Genomic DNA, 19,309 nt, shown 5'->3' with positions numbered 1-19,309 from the left:
GGAAAGGGGGGAGGCGGCGGGAAAAGGGGGGTCAGGAAAAGGGGGATGGGGAAAGGGGAGGGAGCGGCGCGAAGTGAGGCAGGCGGGGGGACAGGAGAAAGGCACAGGGGGGACAAGGGCGGACAGCCGAGGCGACGCGGCGGCGGACAGCGGCGCGGGCCCGGGGCGGTGGGCGCGGCCGGGCGGGGCGGGGCGGGGCGGGCACAGCCGGTCCCGCCCCCCCCGCCCCCCCCCCCCCCCCCCCCCCCCCCCCCCCCCCCCCCGGGGCCGGGGCGCCGCGGCCGCGTGTCGGAGGCGCGCGGCTCTGCGCCGCGGCGTGAGGCAGCGCCGCGCCCCCGCTGCCGGAGGAGCCGCTCCGTCGGCCCCGCGCTCCCGCCCCGGCGGCCCCGCCGGCATGATCTCCTGAGGGGCCGACCCGCCCCGCCGCCCAGGTGAGTGCCGCCGCGGGCCCCGAGCGGCTCTGCCCGGCCCGGCCCCGCTCTCGCACTTGGCGGAGTTTCGGGCTCCGGCCGGAGCTGCCCTTCGCGGGGAGCCGCGTCCCGCCGGTTCCCCCCCGCCGCGGCCCCGCGCATCCCTCCCTCGCGGCGCGGTGGCTCCGGGTTCGCATCGCCGGAGGGAAAAGTGGCCGTTTGCGGCGGGAGGATGCTGCCGGGCCCTCCGGAAGGCTCGGCCGAGCGGTGCGGGGGGGGATGTGCTGTGCCTGGGGGGGTGGGCGAGGCTCCCGGGGCCGTGCGGCCACGGCCGTGGGGAGGGGACTTTGGGAAGTGACCCGCCGGGGCTGCTGCCGGGGACCGGGCTGAGCGGTGGGACGGAGCCGATGAGCAGAACGTTAAAAGCGTGCGGGTGCTGCGGAGCGGAGGATTCAGCCCCCCGGGAGCAGCAGGTGGAAGGAGGCAGGAATCTGGCTGGATCCGGGGGTGGGGAGATAAAATCCGTGGGAGCGCCTGGCTGGGCGAGGGATGCGGCTGGGTTCCTCGGGGGTGACCAACAGGTGCGGGGGGTGCCGCGACCCCCGGTGGGCCCCGCGGAGCCGCTGCCGCCGGTCGGTGGCGGGGCAGGTCCCGGGCAGCCGCGCCGGAGCCAGCCCAGCCCCGCAGCGGGGCTTGCGCGTCGCCCTGGGCGCCCGCCGGGATGCAAACTTCTGGGTACCGCGCACCGCTTCCAGGCGAGGCTAAAGCACAAGTGTTTCCTGCATTGATTTTTTTTTTTTTTCCCTATTGGGGAAGTGTATCCAGTAACAGAACTTTCTCAGAAAAGTAATGGATTTACAGTGAGAAGCTCCTTTCCCTAAGTATTACAGATTTTCATAGGCTTGTTGGTTGTATTGACAATGCACTTAATTTTCTGGTGGTCGTCTTCGGGAGTAGCTAGTACTGCAGAAGATGCATTTTGGTCTGCAGTGTCAAGAACGCTCGTTGAAGTATCTTTGCTTTAGCATTTGTGGATTTCGGGTATAATGTGTGAAAGGCAAAGAAAAAAAATCAGATAAAATATATATCAGGCTATGAAAGGGTATAAAATCCATGGATCCAAGTACTTCCTGTTAAGTCAACTTTTAAAACAGCTTCTCCCTAGACAGCAATTCGCATTTTTCAAGGAGAGAGAGGATGGGTGAAATTGAATTGTCCAAATTAAGTCAAAATGAATTGCTTAATATTCAGAGGGGTTGATAAATGAACCATTAAATCAACACTCGCGTAGTGTCTCATTGAAAAGAAAAATGAACAACTCTCCGCTGTGTGGTGGGCAGAATAGGTCAGCCGGTGACGTTACTACATTAGTGTGCTGAACGGAGTCCTCCTCCTGCTAGCAGATAGATTTACTCTGTGACATTACACAGGCATGGGAACGAGCTCTCGTGCCGTGTGCTGCGAGGACTGGCATCTGCTATAAATGACCATAATTGCCCCAGCTTCATCTTGAAGGAGAGAAATCTTGGTCATGTTTCATTTGGCATAAATTAACATAATGCCACTGACTTCTCATACTGATGTATATTAGTTGAGAATCCACCTTTCCCCCCCCCCCCCGAGGAAGAGCTATGTTTTTGAATGCCGGTTTGAGGGGAAAATTATACTGATAAATGGAAAAATAAGAGTCATCATTTGGAAACAAGCTAGACAGATTCCTTTTAGTAAAAGCTTTTCTGAGAGCATCACCTCTCAGTAATACAGTGCCTGAACTTTGCTTCTAAGCCCTTTGATTAGCATAGGTACAGCTGTTGCAATATTCTGGGTTCCACTGAAAAATTACCTTTGTCTTTGCCCCTTGAAGTCCTTGGAATTCTTGTGTTGGAGTGCACTGAGGATGTTGACTCTATCCTTATTGTGCCTTCTGGAAACTTCCAACGCTTTGTTTGAAGAATCATGGATGTATGCCCTGATGTTTCTCATTTGCACCTCTTTGCTTTTGCAGGTAACTTAGAGTAGCTAATTTTGCCTAAAGCTTTTAAAACATAAGAAGTGACAGCTCTTTTGTTTTGTGTATTCATACTGAGTATTACAAAGGGGAAATTATGGAGAGACTTTTTTTTTTTTTTAACGCTTAGAGAAACAGATTATCCAGGCTCTGGCTGAAGGTGGGATTGTAAATTGACTTGTGACTTGAGGAAGCTCCTTGCCTTCCTTTAGTTTGGCCGAGAGAGAGTCTGTATGCAAACCTTCAGACAGGCAGTGCCATTTATTCAGATGTTGATAATTATCTAGAAGTTTGTTACTCAGTGTGGTCTGTTGCCCTTTATTCAAGGTGATGTGTGCGGACACAGTACACATGCATGGAGCGGGTTATTAGATGGGTGCAGCAGAAGTTGCTTGAATACATAGGGGGTTTCATGTCACCTGTGATGAAGATGGAGAGGTAGGTGCTTTCATGGGGGAGGAGGTTCTGGATCTGGAAATGCCTTCAAATAGTATCTGATGGTGGTGTGCATTTTCAAATGTTTTGCTGTTCTTAAGGGCTAGGGTAGCTGCAGGTGTATTTGTGCACAGGCAATGTCTGGTTAGACTAGTCTTTGTTTTCTTCTAATAAACCTCAAGAGTAAAAGAAGTAAAAAAGTTTTTCTGAAAACCTACCATGCCTCATAAGGTTATCCTGCTGCTTCTGTTCCCTTGCGTGCTATTTTTCTTTGAAATCATAATGCATTTCTTTAGTTCTTTTGGTAAAGACTCGAACTCAGGTTTGCTGGGAAATGGTCACTCTGTGCTGAGAAAGTGCTGGCATCTTATTGACTTATTTTGGGAATAGTGGAGAAAAATATAAAAGATTCACTTGCATTGATTAAAACCTCCAGGGCAATCTTCTAACACTGCAGTTCTCTAGGTGAAAAATTAACTTTCTCCGTTGTCTACTCCTGCTTTTATTTCATTTGTGAGAGTCTCGGGCTCTGTTATTAGTTTATATTGAGTCCCTTAGGTGTGCTTGAAGGGGGAAGTATCTCAGTCTAAACACTCACACACTGTCCCCCTTGGGATATCCGTTTGTCTCTGGCCCCCAGCAGATCTGCCTCAGTACCATGGGCCCTCAGAGCGGTAACTGAGGCAGGATTTGCACCAGCCCATGGTTCCTCACCCGGGAAGTGTTTCCCTAGTGATTGTATTATTTATTTTTTTTTTTTAACAGCTTCCTTGATGTTTTTTCCAGAGGTTTTGGCAAGATAGCACGTTAGGTGTAGCTTAATGACAAACTTTGATTTATGAGGTAACTGAAAATGTTTGAATTTCTGGATGTGGAGTGAAAGCATTGGAGTTTTCTACGTTTCATCTGCAGCTTCCCAGCACAATGTGCAGCTAACAGCTTGTCTCTCATTGATTTTAACAGATTTTTGCTGAATATGTCTGGAGTAGTTTGGAAACATATTGTTAACTTTTTTTGGGGTAGCAGGTTACTAAACACAGTAAGGAACTTTGCGATGTCTTTTTAAATAACCTTGAGAAATCTTAGGTCTGAACTACTTTTCACACTCCCCCTCTCCCCAGGTTTAAGAAGGATCCTATGGGAAAGCTGGTATTTTTTTCAGTTTTGGGCTAAATATTGAAAAGAAACAGAATGCTTTTCCCAGCCCACTAATCAAGGGCTGGGGTAAGTATGACTCGTGTACCTGTGTGTTTTCCCTCTGAATTTTGTTCTTTCTTCCCCTCTGAGATAATCAGCTGTGCTCAATAACAGCCTAATAACAGCCACCTGGACGTGGCTTGTATCTAACTTCTGAAATGGTTCAGGAAGACCCCATTGGCATTGCCAGGCAATGGGTCACACCTGAAGTCTGGCCATTCTGGGGTCAAGCCTTTATTCTTTTCTCCACCCCCTACCCGCCTCCACCCTTGATTTCTGACATATTTTCAGCTGCTGGTCTGTTGCATTTCGGTAGAGCTAGTGATAACAGATGTGGTGTTGAGGGTTTTATGTGCTTTTTTTTGTTTGTTTGGGCTTTTTTTTTTTTTTCACCTTTGAGAAATGGAGAAACTTGCTTTTCACTGAAGATGGAGCACTAGGGTGATTATCTGCTCTGCTGCTTAGCAAAGGAGGATACTGGTTCCTTACAGAGGTGAAAACTTTGTGAAAGCTCAGCATCACCACAGTTTAGCTGGAGAATCTGATATGGATGCTGGGGTTTTACTATTTTTATTCTTTTAATTTAATGATGGTTTGAAAGATCTGGTGCTGCACGGAAGGCTCCCTGAGTCTAATGCGTTTTCAAGTGGTAGCTGGTATTGCTGGGTTATGGTAGCGTGGCTACTATCAGCCCTGTTTGTCCCAAGGGAGCGGTAGCGTTTGTCAGGTTGGGTGTTGGAGAGCCACTGTGAGCACAGAAGAGCGCTGCTGGGCCACGTCCAGGGAGATGTTGTCCACTGCTGGGATGAGGCAAGACCTGCTAGGATCACCCCAGCAGCTGAAATGATGGTCCGGTGGTTTTACCTGTGCCTTGTATGGAAGACTCGTGAGCAGCAAGACAGGCTCATTTCTTCTTCGGAAAGGTGGCAGCCAGGGCTGCTCCATCGCTGGATGGCCCGTGCCTGGTCTATAGCAGTGGTTGGCCACCAGCTGATGTGCTGTGTGGGCAGGCGAGCAGGGACTTGTGTTGTGGGGGCTTGCAGCAGCCGGGTACGGCTCTGCAGCCCTGTGCTCCCCCGGCCTCGGTGTGTGCCGCTGCCGGGGACAGGGGAGCACGGGGCTGAGCACAGCTCCAAGGCTAGTTTTCTATTTTTTTCCCTTTTTTTTTTTTTTTTGTGTGTGTTAGCCAGCGAAATAGAGTTTGTTCCCTTGCAACAGTGACAGGACTGAAGGACCTCTTGCTGCAAGGCAGCTCCGTTACTCTCTGTAGTGCTTGGATTGCTCAGCAGAGGGAGAACAGACCGTATCACACAAGGCACCCAAAAACGCCAGCAGCCAGAGCCATGTCGCTCTGACTGATGGCAGGGAAAGGAGTCCCAAAGCCTCCCTCCCTCCCTGATTGGTGTGTCCCCCCCGCCCCCGCCTTTCCTTCTTGTTTTAAAGCTCAGAGCTAAGCTGTGATTTTTCACCTCCTGATCAAAAGTAGCTGCCTTAATCTGTAGGTTAATGAACTATTTCAGATGGCAGAGTAGGTGGCTGCAATAGAAAAGATGTGTCCGGATCCAAGAAGCTGCACGCCTGAAAAAATCACGTAGGTCCAAGGAGCTTTCCTGAATATTTAGGAAGAAATGATGGAGCTGGCCTTTAGCGGCTAAAGCTTTACAGCGCATCCAGAGATAAGGAAAACAAAACAAAACCAAACGCCTTGAATTAGCTGAAATTCAAGCAGCAAGTAATCCACATGACTCATCCTCAGGCCAGATCTCGTAAGTCAGCAGAGCTCTGTTGACTTCCCCGGCACTGTACCGTTTGTGCCACGGGCTGGAGGGCTGGCCTGCTGTCTTTTGAGGGGGAAAGTCTCAGCCAAAGATTGTCACAGAGTTGTTTTTTTTCTTTTCTTTCATTTGATATTTTTTCAAGGATGGGAAAGGTATTTGGTTAAAGAGTAAAATCTGTGCTCAGGCAAATAGACGGTATGGTTCAGTAGAGATTTGCTCCCCTGCAGCATACTGTGCTGAAATCCAGGAGAATTAGACATTTGTTTTTTGTCGGAGATGTCAGTTTAATGTGATAAGAAAACAGCTGTTAAAATGCTGCCAGATAAAAGCATGATGATAAGCATGAAGGAGAAGAAAAGGATGGGAAGTTCCTGCAGCTGGATCGACTAAGGTAGCGTTGGGGGACCCAGCTCATTCCCCGCCTGCCACCAGCCCAGCGTGTGACACGGCCGGCTCCAGGGCTCTGCTCTTCAGAGCAGGTATCGGTGCTCCTACACCACTGAGATCAATGCGGTGCCATTTACTGAGCCTTTTGGTACGTAGAGCAGGTGAAGCTACTCACCCTGGTAGGGCGAGGCAGTTTAAGTGGAGCAGGGCTCCGAACCCTCTCCCTGGCTTGGTTGGAGAGCATGACCCATCTCTGTGCTGGACCCTTCCTAAATAAATGGAAGTGTTCTTTTAAAGCACGAGCCAAGGGTCTGCGAGGGATGATGATAAGGGCCTTACCCCGCTTTTAGACAGGGAATGTGTCCAGCTGGCAAATGTGGAATGTGCTAATCGGAAAGCCAAAGGAGCATCGTTCGGAGGTGCCTGTGAGCCAGGGAGGACAGCCAGCCTCCCGCGGAAGGCTTTCCCATCTTCTGCGCTGGCTTGTAAAAACAAATTCAAACCAGAGCCAGCTTGGGGTTTACTTTCAAAATCTTACCTGCCCAGTTACGAAGAGCCTGCATTTCCATTCCTGTGGGAGGCTGGTCTCCATCCTTGCTTCCAGCCCAGCTCTGTCAGGTCCTTCCCAGTGCGCAAACTGCCTGTATCGCCTTCACGTATCAGCTGTGCTCTGCTCGGAGCAGGCGGTGGGGGCGATCATATCGAGCCGATGCTATTAACAGCAGGAGGAACACCTCTCTCCTGAGGAGAGTTCATCTCTGCTGGATAATGAGCTCTGTTTCACTCAGGACTGAATTGCTGCTGTATGGATCACAGCAAAGCACAAATGAGGATGCAGCACTGGGCACTTCCTACAGCCTCTCTTATACATAGCAAATAGCTAATTAAACGAGAGCTGTTTTGAGCTATTGAACTGCTGCTAGCTTGACTTCTTAGGGAAGAATCTTGTGTAGTCTGTCTTGCTCCAGTAACTTTTTGAAGTCTTTCAGAACTGCGTTGCAGCAACTGCCGGCTTTTATTCTGACTTTTCGACTGGTCCAAGTGTGACATCTGAAGAGCAGAGCTGGGGAGTGAAGCCTCAGCTACACGGAGAGCTGGCTGTGTGCGTGTACAAAATGCATTGCCGTGGCATGGGGCATGAGAGCCTTTCCATGACTTAAAAAATAACCTGTAAATCTCTCTGCTCTGTCTGTCTATATATATTTGAATTACAAAATTGTTTATGCAGAAAGCATAAACTTTCTTTTGGAGTGTCAGCATGGGCAGCCTTGCTCCTCTTGCAACTTATTTTATGGATATAAATGGCATGTAAGTGGATTTTCTACCTTACGCTATCTGACTGAAGGAGGATAAAATTCACTGTTGTTACTGGCATGCTCGGGTAAAACAGTAACCCTGAATTTTAGCAGTCTTACATTATCAAGTTTTACAGGTATTCTAACTTTCACTTTTCATCTTCTTGTGTACTGGAGTTCCCAAGGAAATGAATCCAAAATAAACTTGAAAGCAAGAAATTATCTTATTTAACCTGACTATTTTTCAGTCTGTTTCAGTAAGACCAAAGGAGAATCCTGTCCTGTACAGAGTATTGCTCAGTTTTCTGCTTACATGTTGGTCCTGAATAGCTGAATTATTTTGCAGTTTTCTTCACGGAGCTTGCACTAGCATTTTGCAGAAAAATCGTTAGCTGTATTACTGTTTCGGTATAGGCACTAGGAAATCCACTTCTGTCTGTTCCTGCTTAACAGGGTGTGCTGGCAAAAGGCTTGCCTTGCATCTACTGAAACATGATTAATTCTGGGGGGATAATGATGAAACTGCAGCGCTTTGATAGGTTGATTATTTTACGCTCTATCAGAAATGGATACTTGTAAGGAGATATCGGATCTGAATGAGATGTTCAAGAGCAAGTTACAGGTTTGAGTTTAGCTAAAAGGGAAGAGGCCAATCCTACTGCCGCTGGTGTCAATGAAAATACTGGGAATGGAGTCGGGCATGCAGTAATTAATTACCAACAGATGATGATTTTTGAAGGTGTGAATAAAAGATTTGATGTATTGGTTGAATTGTCTGAAAAAACAAATCTGTTGTTATGCTTTTTTCCCTGTTCTCTTTGATTCCCTTTGTTCTGTCTGGCTGCAGCAGCAGAGCTTCTTGGCGGCTGAGCAACAGGCAGGTTTAAATTCCTCTGCCCCGGCTGGTATCTCTTCGACAGTTATGGCATGGACCCTTATGCACACTGATGCGATGTGCTGTTACATGCTTTAATTTCACACTTCGAAAATAATTTTGAAGGTGAGCATTTTACTTGTTTAGATGGAAAGCACCTACACGCTAATTCCCGAGTGTTACAGCAATGACGTTTTCTGTTAATGGATCTTTCCTGAAAGAGCTTTGTGAAGCCAGAGGTGAATGATTTTAAGTATCGTATTTAACAATCTTCTTATTACTGACATGGAGGATAGTATAGTTGTTATAGCTGAGTCGGAAATAGAAAAATGTTGCAATTAAACTTCACCATTGTTCTTTTTTTCAACAGCACTGTTACGAGAGGTTCACGTCCCGTGGCTCCAGTGAGAGGGTGGAGGAGGCAGGCAGGGTGTGCGTGTTGCACGGCGGCGTGTCCTGGGGGACTCCTTGCAGTGTTGTCCTACACTGAGATCTTGTTCCCCATAGTGGTTTGGTTAGACTTCTAATAATGTGTTTTACTTAGGTGGTGATGTGTGCTTGGTGGTAGGTTTCTTTGGTTGGTTGGTTTTGGTTGTGGTGTTTGTTTTTGTTTTTTTGGGGTGTTTTTTGCTGGTACAGTCATCGGTCGAGATGGTGACAACCGGCAGTATTTTCCCTCTCCAGCTTCCCTGAGGAGAAATGCCTGAGGATGCCTGAGGAGCATGCAGGCAGCTGAAACGGGCCGACTGTTGTGCTGTTGTATTTGCACAGCGATGGGTCTCTGCTGCTGATGCTGGGATGTTGCCTTTGGGGACGTGAACCACACCTCTGGGGTGCGGCAGATGCGTGTCCGTGGGTCCCAGATGTCCCCTGATGCCATGGGGTTTCTACTGCAGTAGCAAAGACAGGGTCTGAACTGAAGTTTGAGGAAGACAAGTCTTTATTGTAACCAAAGGGAACCCAGGATAGCGCCTGTGAGGCTGAGCTGCTATGTGTGGGGAAAGTACAAGCAGAAGTATGGCTTAGTGAACATCATCAGTGGCTGAGAGAAGAGCAGAACCTTTGGGGGCAACCTGCTTTACCTTTCTCTGATGCTCTCTTCTTCCTTGTGGTGGTGGGAGCTGCGTGTCATTTGTCCCTGCTTCCCCCCTGTTATATTACAACATATTTCCAAAGCCAGACCACATACTGTTGTTAAACTCCAAGTGTGGGTTACTCTGTGTTTGACCTGCCTTTACAGCTGCAGACTCTGGTTTTTGATACCCAAGCAGCACACCATGACTAGTTTTAGTATGCGAGTATATTGCCAGTAGTCTTTGCTCTGTTTCGGATAGTGAAGCTGCCTAACTTAGGAAATGAAACTGCTTTAAAAATGAGGTGGAGACTGCTCGCAGGGTGGCTCTAAAAACCGCGGCTGTGGCCCCTTTTAATTTGCTACCGTGGAAGTATATTTGTTCCATCAAATATTTTGAGAAATGATGCAGTGTGGAGGAGTGAATTCTTAATGTAAAAGTTTTCTCAGCATCAGAACATCCAGCAAGTCAGGAATTTTGTTATTCTGCTGTATTTCGGTTTGTTGGTAGAGAAGAGACATTGAGAGATGGGAGCAGTTAATGAACTGAAATGTCAGAAATGTTTTCTCCAAACTTTACATCTTCAGCAGCTGGTAGTTAACTTTTCCCACCATGTTCATGAGTATGGTGGCAGTGGAAGTATTGCTTCCAGAGCTTGGGCCAGAAGATGGATGCGCTGGTGATGGTGTAACAGAGCAGCTGCCTCAAGTGGCTGGCTCCATCCTGACCCGTTGCTTAACTTGGGAGAACAGGGACCGGTTTTAAGGTGGGAAGAGGCTTTTTTATGACTAATGACACAAACCCCCTTCGTCTTCATATGCTGCTTGTGCTATGCAAGGGATCAAAATACTTCTTTTATTTTTGGCCCTTCCATTTTCTTCCACTTACGGGGAGCTTCTGACCTGCTTGAACCCATGCTTGTAACTTTTAATCTGTTTGAACTTGGCTTTTCAGCCAGCTTGGACCCGTGTCTTTGGGCTACAACAGCATATATTGTCAGATGGACGCGGGGTGCTCTAACCCAACCTGTGTGTAATACCTGGTACTGTAGATGTGTCTGTTCAGCGCTGTGTTTAGTACTTGCTAGGTATACTCAACAAAAGTTGCTTTTTCTTGCAGCCTGTAAAGGGGAAATTAGAGAACATGTGGCTTTTCAGATGGAAATAGAAAAATACAGTGTCCAGGTGGACTTGGATCCACCCTTTTGGGATGGCAGATGGCACAGGTGGCTCTGGATGGTTTTGTTTGTTTGTTTAACTTAAGAAGCAACTTGAATCTAGTCTACTCCATAATTTCAAGCCTCGTACGCTGTTTCCCATTTGCTACCCTAATAAGACCAAAGGTAAAATTTTGTGGCAGGTTGTGAGCCGAATGTTTAACTGCTTATTTAATATCTTTGCTTCCAGGGCAGATGAAAATCAGAGAAGTGTCTCTTACAGATCTGGGCCCAATGAATACAATTCATCTAAACATACTCTGGCTTATCCTACTAACACTTCACAAGAAAACAGAAATTGTCCTTACGATGTCCTTGGCCTCACAAGAAAGTAAGAACGACTTGGGTGGTCCGACGGAGGGCTCGCATAGCCCAGCATGCTATCTGAGATATGCAGTATTTATCAGTCCTGGATGGTTTGACCCTTCTTCAAGCTGTAGAGCCCCAATGTTTTCCTACTTTTGATTCATTCTTAACATCTAAGGCTTTTCGCTATTTAGAAATAATTCTGCTCTTGTGATCCATCACTGTTGCATGTCTTCGTATGTTTTCTCTTAAAGATGGGATAACCAGAAATCTGTGCATTTTTAAGATGCAGATAAATCATGAGTTTATTTTGTGCTGTAATGGTATTTTGTATTTCAATCTCGATATCTTTCCTGAAAAGTTCTGAAATTGTTTGTTGTTTTTTTTTGGTTGCTGCTGCGCTGATGTTTTTCCGGAAAACTGTCTGTAATGACTACATCTCTTTTCTGCACTAGAACAGTTAATTCGGAGCCTGTCAGTCTGTGTGGACAGTTATGCTCCTTTTTTTTCAGTGCAATATTTTGCATTTATTAACATTTAATTTACTCTGTCATTTTGCTGTCCAATCTCAGTGTCTTGAGGCTCTTTCGCAGCTTTCATGTCAGTTGTAATTTTGCCTACTCTTAATCATTCTGTTTTGTCAGTGAAGTTTGGTACTTCATTACCTCCCTCCCCCCTGCTCAGAGCATCAATGGGTATATGGACTGGTGCGGGTCTCAGCACAGATGCTGAGATGGTGCCTAAACCTTCCATCATCGTGAGAAATGTTCCTGTGTTCTTTCCTTTATTTCTGGTGTTGTGGTTTGTTTGGTTTTTTTTGTTTTTTTTTTTTTTTAAATCCAGTTGTTGATCATTAAGACGTCCTTTCTTGCTGTCCCACCATAGCATACCTTTTTTTTTAGGCTCTTTCTAAGATTCTTTGGGACTCTTTGCTGAAGGGTTTGGGAAGAGCCGTATGTGCTGCATCAGCTGTGTGCGTATCCCTCATACCGTGTCACCTTATTCTCATGTTTGTAAACCCCTTCAGGGAAGTCTGACAGATTTGTTGTGCTTGACTGCTGTCTGCAAAATATCTGACTCTTCCTGCGTATATAATGCACCTGCTGATTCTATTCTCTATTATATTTTCTATCAATTTTTCCTGTATTGAAGTTAAACTCGGTGGTCTGTGTCTTTGAACATTGGGCTTTTTTTATGGAATGTTCAACTGTGGAGAGCCAGTGAAAGAAGTGGGATATGTTTTACATAAGTTTTTGTGGGTATTGTGGTCTTTTTTATCTGTCTCGCTCTGAACTGCAATGTTCCAGCTTTGTTCAGTGGTGGGGTCAGAATCAGAAATCAAGAAAACGATGCATCCCTGTCGCTGATCACGTCACCGTGGTGTCGCTGTGTTACACTGTGTGACGCTGCTGCACTTCACCGTCGACATTTTCAAAGCGGTGCCCTGAGGTTTACAAGACAGACTTAATCAATGGTAATAAGCTTTAATAATTTATTTATTGTGAGGAATAAATCGAACACTAGAACTAATGTTGACTGAAACCAAGTGTTGTCGAAGTATCAAGACATAGGGCCATCTGCATGCCCAGCAAAGGAACTTTAATGAGTGTTTCACATTTTAAAGGTTCCGGAAATAAACCTGCAAGTTGAGAAAATAAGAGGCTTTTATTTTACTCTCTACATCTTTGTTCATTGCTCTACAAACCCCTATCAGCATAGCAGTATTGCAGGCTTCTGATGCCAGCATTTGTCACTAGCCTTGTATTGTAACTCTGTTTTATGGAAAATTTAACGTTAGACGCTTATCTATGTTCTCAGCAGGAGAATCTGAAATATATATGTCAAGTCTTGTAATAAAAACCAGTGGGAGAAAACTACAGTCCTCACAGATACCCACCTCAGAAGGGGCTGGCTGGCATTCCCAAATCCTTGCTTTGGTTTTGTGCTCTTGGTCTCCCCTGAAGCACCAGATTGTGGTGGGTACGTGTCTCTTGTGACCTTATGTGCCGAGACTAGTAGAGCTGTCAAGCCTCTCTGCTGTAGCAGCAGAAAGCATTTACTTGCTAGATTGTCATCTTGGTCACTGAAGGTGGGGAAAGTCTTGCCCAGCGGTTACAGGACCGTCAGGTGTAAATCAGCACGTCTCTGAATTTTGTCTCATGAAAAATTTTCTGTCTGGTCCTCGATGGTGACATTGCATTAAAAAGGGGCATTTGTGGTAGAAGGACATATTGTCCTTTTAATGATGAGACATGGGCTACACTTAATTTTGTTGTTCTTCATTCCATTATTTCTGGGATTTGCTGTGCCTCAGTTGCACACCTGCCGTTGAAAACAAACCAGCTTTTGTCTTGTGGAGCAGCTGTGATCTCAGCCATGAGCTGTCTTGGGGCGGTGGCAGCTGAAAGAAATAGAATTTCCACAATTCCAGTTATCTGGTCGCAGGAAGGCAGAGCCCTGAATCTGGAAGTAACTTGACATGTTCTGTGGCATTGCTTCTGGTGGCAGGACTGGAGTTTCCAAACGCAAACTGCCTGTGTTGCTGTCCTGCTGTCCCCCCAAAACAGAGAGAGATGGCTCTGGTCACTCCTTGCTGTGCCAGGTCCCTGTGGCTGCGACTCAGGCAGCCTAGTGGCATTGCTCAATGTCTCTTACGGCACCTGAAATTCAAGCCTAGGTGGGTTTTTTTTCCCAAACAGGTGGCTGCTCCATGGAGCATCTTTCCAGTTGCAGATGCCTTAATCTGGTGGCAGCAAAAGATTATTTCAATTTTCCTCCACGCATCTGAGTTGCTAGAGCTTTCTCGTGTTTGCACTCCTGCTTTGCCTCGGCGCCTTAGAGGGAGTCATGGGTTTGTTTTAAATGAATTTCCAAAGACAGCTAGATGGAAAGAAAGCTAACAAGAGGCTGCTGTGGATCACAAGTTCAACTGAGCTCAAGATACAGACAAACCTGCGATCGTCAGCACGCTTTTTGTGCTTCCAGCCAGCCGATGCTCGTCTGCACCATTTCATTCCAGACCTAATTGCCGAAATGATTCCCCATACAGATGACCACTAGTTTAATTAGCTGTTTGTACTGGGGGGTGGAAGCACCGTGTGCGGGTGGAGGTAAGGCGGGAGGTGCAAAGGTTCTGGAGCGAGGTCCGTTAGAAGCGTGTGTCAGAGGAACGACGGTGGGCAGCGCACCCAGTTCTGGGGAGGTCGAGAGCTGCGTGGAAGCTGAGAGAGAAGTGACCTGTTGCTCCGTTTGCAGCGATTGAGGGCCCGCTTTGGGTTTGTAGGGTTGATTGTCCGGTTGGTTTGTGATGCTTAACCCCTGCTAGTGCTGCAGTGACTGGGAGGAGGGATAGGTCCCGGGAACGCTGGCATCTCTTTGTGTGAAGAAACCATCCAGCTTCACTTCTTCAGCCTTGCGGTGGCAGATGGAAAAATTTAAACACTTCAGCTGGGGGGAAATCACTGAAGTCTTATTGCCATCGTTGAAATGGTTTGATTTCTCTCTTTGAAGTAATCATGCAGGGCTGCACAGCCGTGCGTGTGCTTGCTGCAGGGCTGGGGCAGTGCCGGGACAGCTGCCTTGGGGTGGGCTGTGTGAGCTGTAAGCTGCTTCTCCGAGGTGTTGCGTGAATGTGCACCCTGTGCCAGCTGCTGGAAGGTGCCTTCGATCATGTCCGACCTCGTTGGGTTGCATTGCACTTGTGTAAATAACAGAATCATTGCAGCGGGATTTTACACAGCAGGGCTGATGCTGGCAGTGGTACCTTGTTAAAATGAAGGACTGTCTGTCTTATTACAGATAATGTGAGACCAACCTGCATTTTCTGCTTTCTGACAGTACACTGTACCAGATAAAGTCCAGTGAGAGTTATGTGCAAGTTCAGACACTTTAATACTCTTCTTCAAGAACTGCTATGCTTAAGAGAGTTTTCGTTAGCAGGGGAGAGGCAAGATTTTGGTCTTTGCTTTTTAAGTTGACCAATAACGGGAGACTTGTTTCAAAGGATAGATGTGCAAGGACAGAAACAAGGAAACATGGAACCTGCAAAAAAGTCATCAATGGGATTTGCATAGATATCTTTAAAACGACTTCTGTGGGTTTGTTTGCACACATCCTGTTGGCATGACTCTGCTCTGTCCGCGTTGATAGCAAAGATGTATCTCTTCCTATATCTATATTAATTTTAGATGCTGAAATACCAAGTATATGAATATAGCATGCTGCAGATAGTAAATTTTGACTGTAAGCTTGTAGATGGTTCAGCGTCTCGTGTACTTAGGGCATCACCTTCTCCAAAAATGATAAAAACCTCCTGAGACTGCTGTTGCTCTAGTTAAGCAAAAAATTTACAGCAATATTAGGTGTCCACTTTCCCATAGTGTTAACTAAAAATTAGACAACAGATAGCTGTAGTCGCATCCAAATTCAGGTGTCTAATTTGGGAGCCTGAAGGCCACACACAGTCACTGGAGCCTCCACGGGGTGCTTCAGAGCTCTGAATTCAGAGTCTGATTCTCTCCTTGTATGTGAGGAATTGAGGTTCCTGATCTGGGTGTTTAACCTGGCTGCCTAGATGGGATTGATTTGCCACCTCTTCTCCCTTTTGTGTCTCTGAAAACACCGCTTCCCCTCTTTCTTCCTCTTTTTTTAATTTTTTAAAATTTTTTTCTTTTTGAAAATTATCCAGGATTAGTCAGTGATAATGGATATGGGTAATGGGTTCAAGTGATGGAAGATCTACCTAAGCAAAGTGAAGATAGAAGCACTTTCCTCTGTACTAAAAATTGCATCTTGTTTCCGTTTGTGCGTCATGCTTTGATTTCCAGACACAAGAACTCTGCTAGGTGGAGCCCCATAGTAGATTTACTTACCATGTACAGGAATTAATTAGCTGTAGTTTATTTTTGTTTTGCCTCTTTATTTTTGTTTTGCCTCTTTATTTTTGTTTTGCCTCTTTATTTTTGTTTTGCCTCTTTATTTTTGTTTTGCCTCTTTATTTTTGTTTTGCCTCTTTATTTTTGTTTTGCCTCTTTATTTTTGTTTTGCCTCTTTATTTTTGTTTTGCCTCTTTATTTTTGTTTTGCCTCTTTATTTTTGTTTTGCCTCTTTATTTTTGTTTTGCCTCTTTATTTTTGTTTTGCCTCTTTATTTTTGTTTTGCCTCTTTATTTTTGTTTTGCCTCTTTATTTTTGTTTTGCCTCTTTATTTTTGTTTTGCCTCTTTATTTTTGTTTTGCCTCTTTATTTTTGTTTTGCCTCTTTATTTTTGTTTTGCCTCTTTATTTTTGTTTTGCCTCTTTATTTTTGTTTTGCCTCTTTATTTTTGTTTTGCCTCTTTATTTTTGTTTTGCCTCTTTATTTTTGTTTTGCCTCTTTATTTTTGTTTTGCCTCTTTATTTTTGTTTTGCCTCTTTATTTTTGTTTTGCCTCTTTATTTTTGTTTTGCCTCTTTATTTTTGTTTTGCCTCTTTATTTTTGTTTTGCCTCTTTATTTTTGTTTTGCCTCTTTATTTTTGTTTTGCCTCTTTATTTTTGTTTTGCCTCTTTATTTTTGTTTTGCCTCTTTATTTTTGTTTTGCCTCTTTATTTTTGTTTTGCCTCTTTATTTTTGTTTTGCCTCTTTATTTTTGTTTTGCCTCTTTATTTTTGTTTTGCCTCTTTATTTTTGTTTTGCCTCTTTATTTTTGATTTTCTTTCTAATCTGTAATGTAACTGTTGTGCAGTTGCTTGTGCTTGGAAAGAGTGACCTCTCGTTGGTAATACAAGCCAGTGTAAGGTCATGCACTGAGGGACTGGTAAGGATTTGTCTGCTAAGCTGGGAGCTCTGCAGTTATAAGCAAGAGAGGAGTAAAATATGTGTTGGCCAGGGCTTGAGTACTGTCTGAAATGCAGCTGTGAAAGGTCAGAGGTAGATAACAGATCAGTGAGGCTGTGCCGGTGATGGCAGAGGAGGTACCACCGGGGATGTCTCCACTGGAGCAGCGCTGGTGTTTGCAGCGACTCGCTCTGGAGAGAGATGAACCTAAACTGGGCCAGGACCACGGAGGGGTTGGTGGTATGATGAAAGCCCTGGAAAGGAGCCCTGACAGGATATGAGTAAAGGAAAATGCAGGCTGAAAAGAATCCTGATTACTAATTAAAAACATACTGGAGGAGAGTACAGATAAAGGGGGGAAAAAGGTTAAAGCAAAGTACTGGAGCAAGAATAAAAGATATACTTTGGCTATGAATCAATTTGGACTAGAAATGAGAAGGAGGGCTATAATTAGTAGAGCGGCGTGCTCCAAAGAGTGTGTAATGGGTGTAGTTCATGGTGGGGTTAAGGGAGACGATGGCCTGTAGGAAGGCTGTGCCCCTGGAAGGCTTTGCCAGTTCTAAATAACCTGTTTGTTGATGTATCTTCCCATCAGCAAGTTGGTGGCTTTTCTGCTTTCCATTCTCAGTTTGCATGCTCGCTCTTTTAAAAAACAGTTCCTCGCCCGCAGCGCTTTGAGGCTACATTGTTCACCTTCACAGGCTTTATTTTTTTTTTTTTTTGTGTGTGTCTATCCACAAAGGCCAGAATTGTTTTTGCTGTGTACAACTGTGGGATGTAGTAATGCGTTTTTCAATTTGCCAGCTGGAGAGAACCTGACGGGAGTAGCTTCCCTGCCCTGGCTTACCCCTGCACCCTGGGCTTTCTTCCCAAGGCAGGAATACATTTCTGGTTATCCCATTCCCAATAGGAACGGAGCTCTCACTCTGTTTGCAAAGATGAGGGGTCCTTTTCTGTCGCATTCATTTATTTTGACTGCAGACAGCAAAATCCCAATCTGCTTTTGTGTTTTGATGGGGCTGGATGCCAGAGCCGTCACGTTCAGGGGAAAAAGGCTCTGGGACAGCGGTGCCGGGTTCCCATGCCTGCATCCCCCCGCACTGTGCTCTGCCCTCCGTGGTCGGGACATGGTCTATAAGGAGGCAAAATCAGGATTCCTGAGTGGGCTGCAAATCAAACAAATCCTTTCTCAGTTTCCTGCCTTTTTCTTCCTCCCCAAAGGATACTAAGGCACGGAACAAACAATCCATGCAAAAACTGATTTGCATTTCCATTAAAACCAGATAAAAACAGAAGTGAAAGTTAATATGCAGCTCTTTAACGAAGCTGAGAGAATGACGGCATCACCAGTAGGGTCACAGAAAATAAAGATCAACACACAGGAAATATCTGGATGTCAAATCAATGGAAGTTATGCAGAAGATGACCAGTCCATCCTCGGGTTGGCTTTCTGTGTTGCATCCTCATTTGAGCAATTTCTTAGCATTTATTTTAGTTATGCACATGGGTTTTAATCTTTTTTTTTTTTTAAAAAAAACAAAAACCAAAAAACACAACTGAGTTAAGCTTCAAGAAGTTTTTGCTAAGAATGCCTGGTGTTCAGTGAATAATAATGATCAATAACAGGAAACAAAATCCAAGAATTCAGTTTCTTTGTGTAATTAAACCTGAGAATTAGCTCCCTGTGTAACAGCTTCCTCAAACAGGATGAGCGAGTAGCACAGGTAGCATTAGTACTAACATGGTACAAGCAGCCCAGAACACGTTTTGATGGCTCTTTAGTATTTTGGATCAGTAATACTTTTTTTGGCAGCATCAGATATGGGGAATGCATAATCTTTCTGAGCAGCCAATTAAAATAATGACTTGGATGGCAAGTTCCTCTCCTTTTTTCTCCTGTGTATGGCTGTACCCTTCCTATCAAAGAAGTTGTATCTTAATTGGCAATCCCCCTGCATCTGCTCACTCCATCACCCCCTACAGAGAGGCACAGTGCTTAATTAAAAGGGAGTTTGTGTTTGTTTATCTCTGGAATTTCACTTGTGCTTTTGTAGATGTTTCCAAGGTGGATGAGTTTATAGAGACCTTGCTAAGTAATTAATCCTGTAATATTATTTTAGAAAAAGGGGAAAAAAAGCGGAGCTCATTGGAGATGAGAAGAAGCCCCAAGCTGTTGTCAAACTTGGTGTGTGCATTGGAAAAAGGAATATAATGAGACCCATCAGAGGAGCCAGTCATCCCAGAAGAGGGGATATGACCCCCATGAAAAGTGAAGTTTTTGCTGCACCATGCCTCTGATGTGCTTCTCCCTCTGGAGGAGTGCTTGCTCCTGGAAGGGGCAAGGTTGTTCTGCCTCCCCTCCAGAGAAACTTTAGTTTGCAGCCACTCAAATGAGCCTTTACATAGGGGGACATTCTGTAGTCATGAAACAAACTGAAGCCGACAGTTTTATAACTCATTGGGTGTTGGGCGCTTTGGAATTACATGTCATCTTTAACTCTCTAAATTACTTGCAG

General features: G+C 45.5%; 1 protein-coding gene across 1 annotated transcript in view; it reads left to right on the top strand.

Annotated features, from left to right (window-relative positions):
* The first annotated feature begins 283 nt into the window (after window positions 1–283).
* Window positions 284–19,309, top strand: part of SGCD (sarcoglycan delta) — a 349,797-nt gene continuing 330,771 nt past the window's right edge. The window contains exon 1 of the mRNA XM_055719223.1: window positions 284–431. The gene's annotated coding sequence lies outside the window, so the exon portion shown is untranslated. The remainder of the gene's footprint in view (window positions 432–19,309) is intronic.

The sequence above is a fragment of the Falco cherrug genome, chromosome 8, assembly GCF_023634085.1.
Source record: "Falco cherrug isolate bFalChe1 chromosome 8, bFalChe1.pri, whole genome shotgun sequence".
Lineage (NCBI taxonomy): Eukaryota > Metazoa > Chordata > Aves > Falconiformes > Falconidae > Falco > Falco cherrug.
This window is presented reverse-complemented; position numbering and strand designations above follow the sequence as displayed.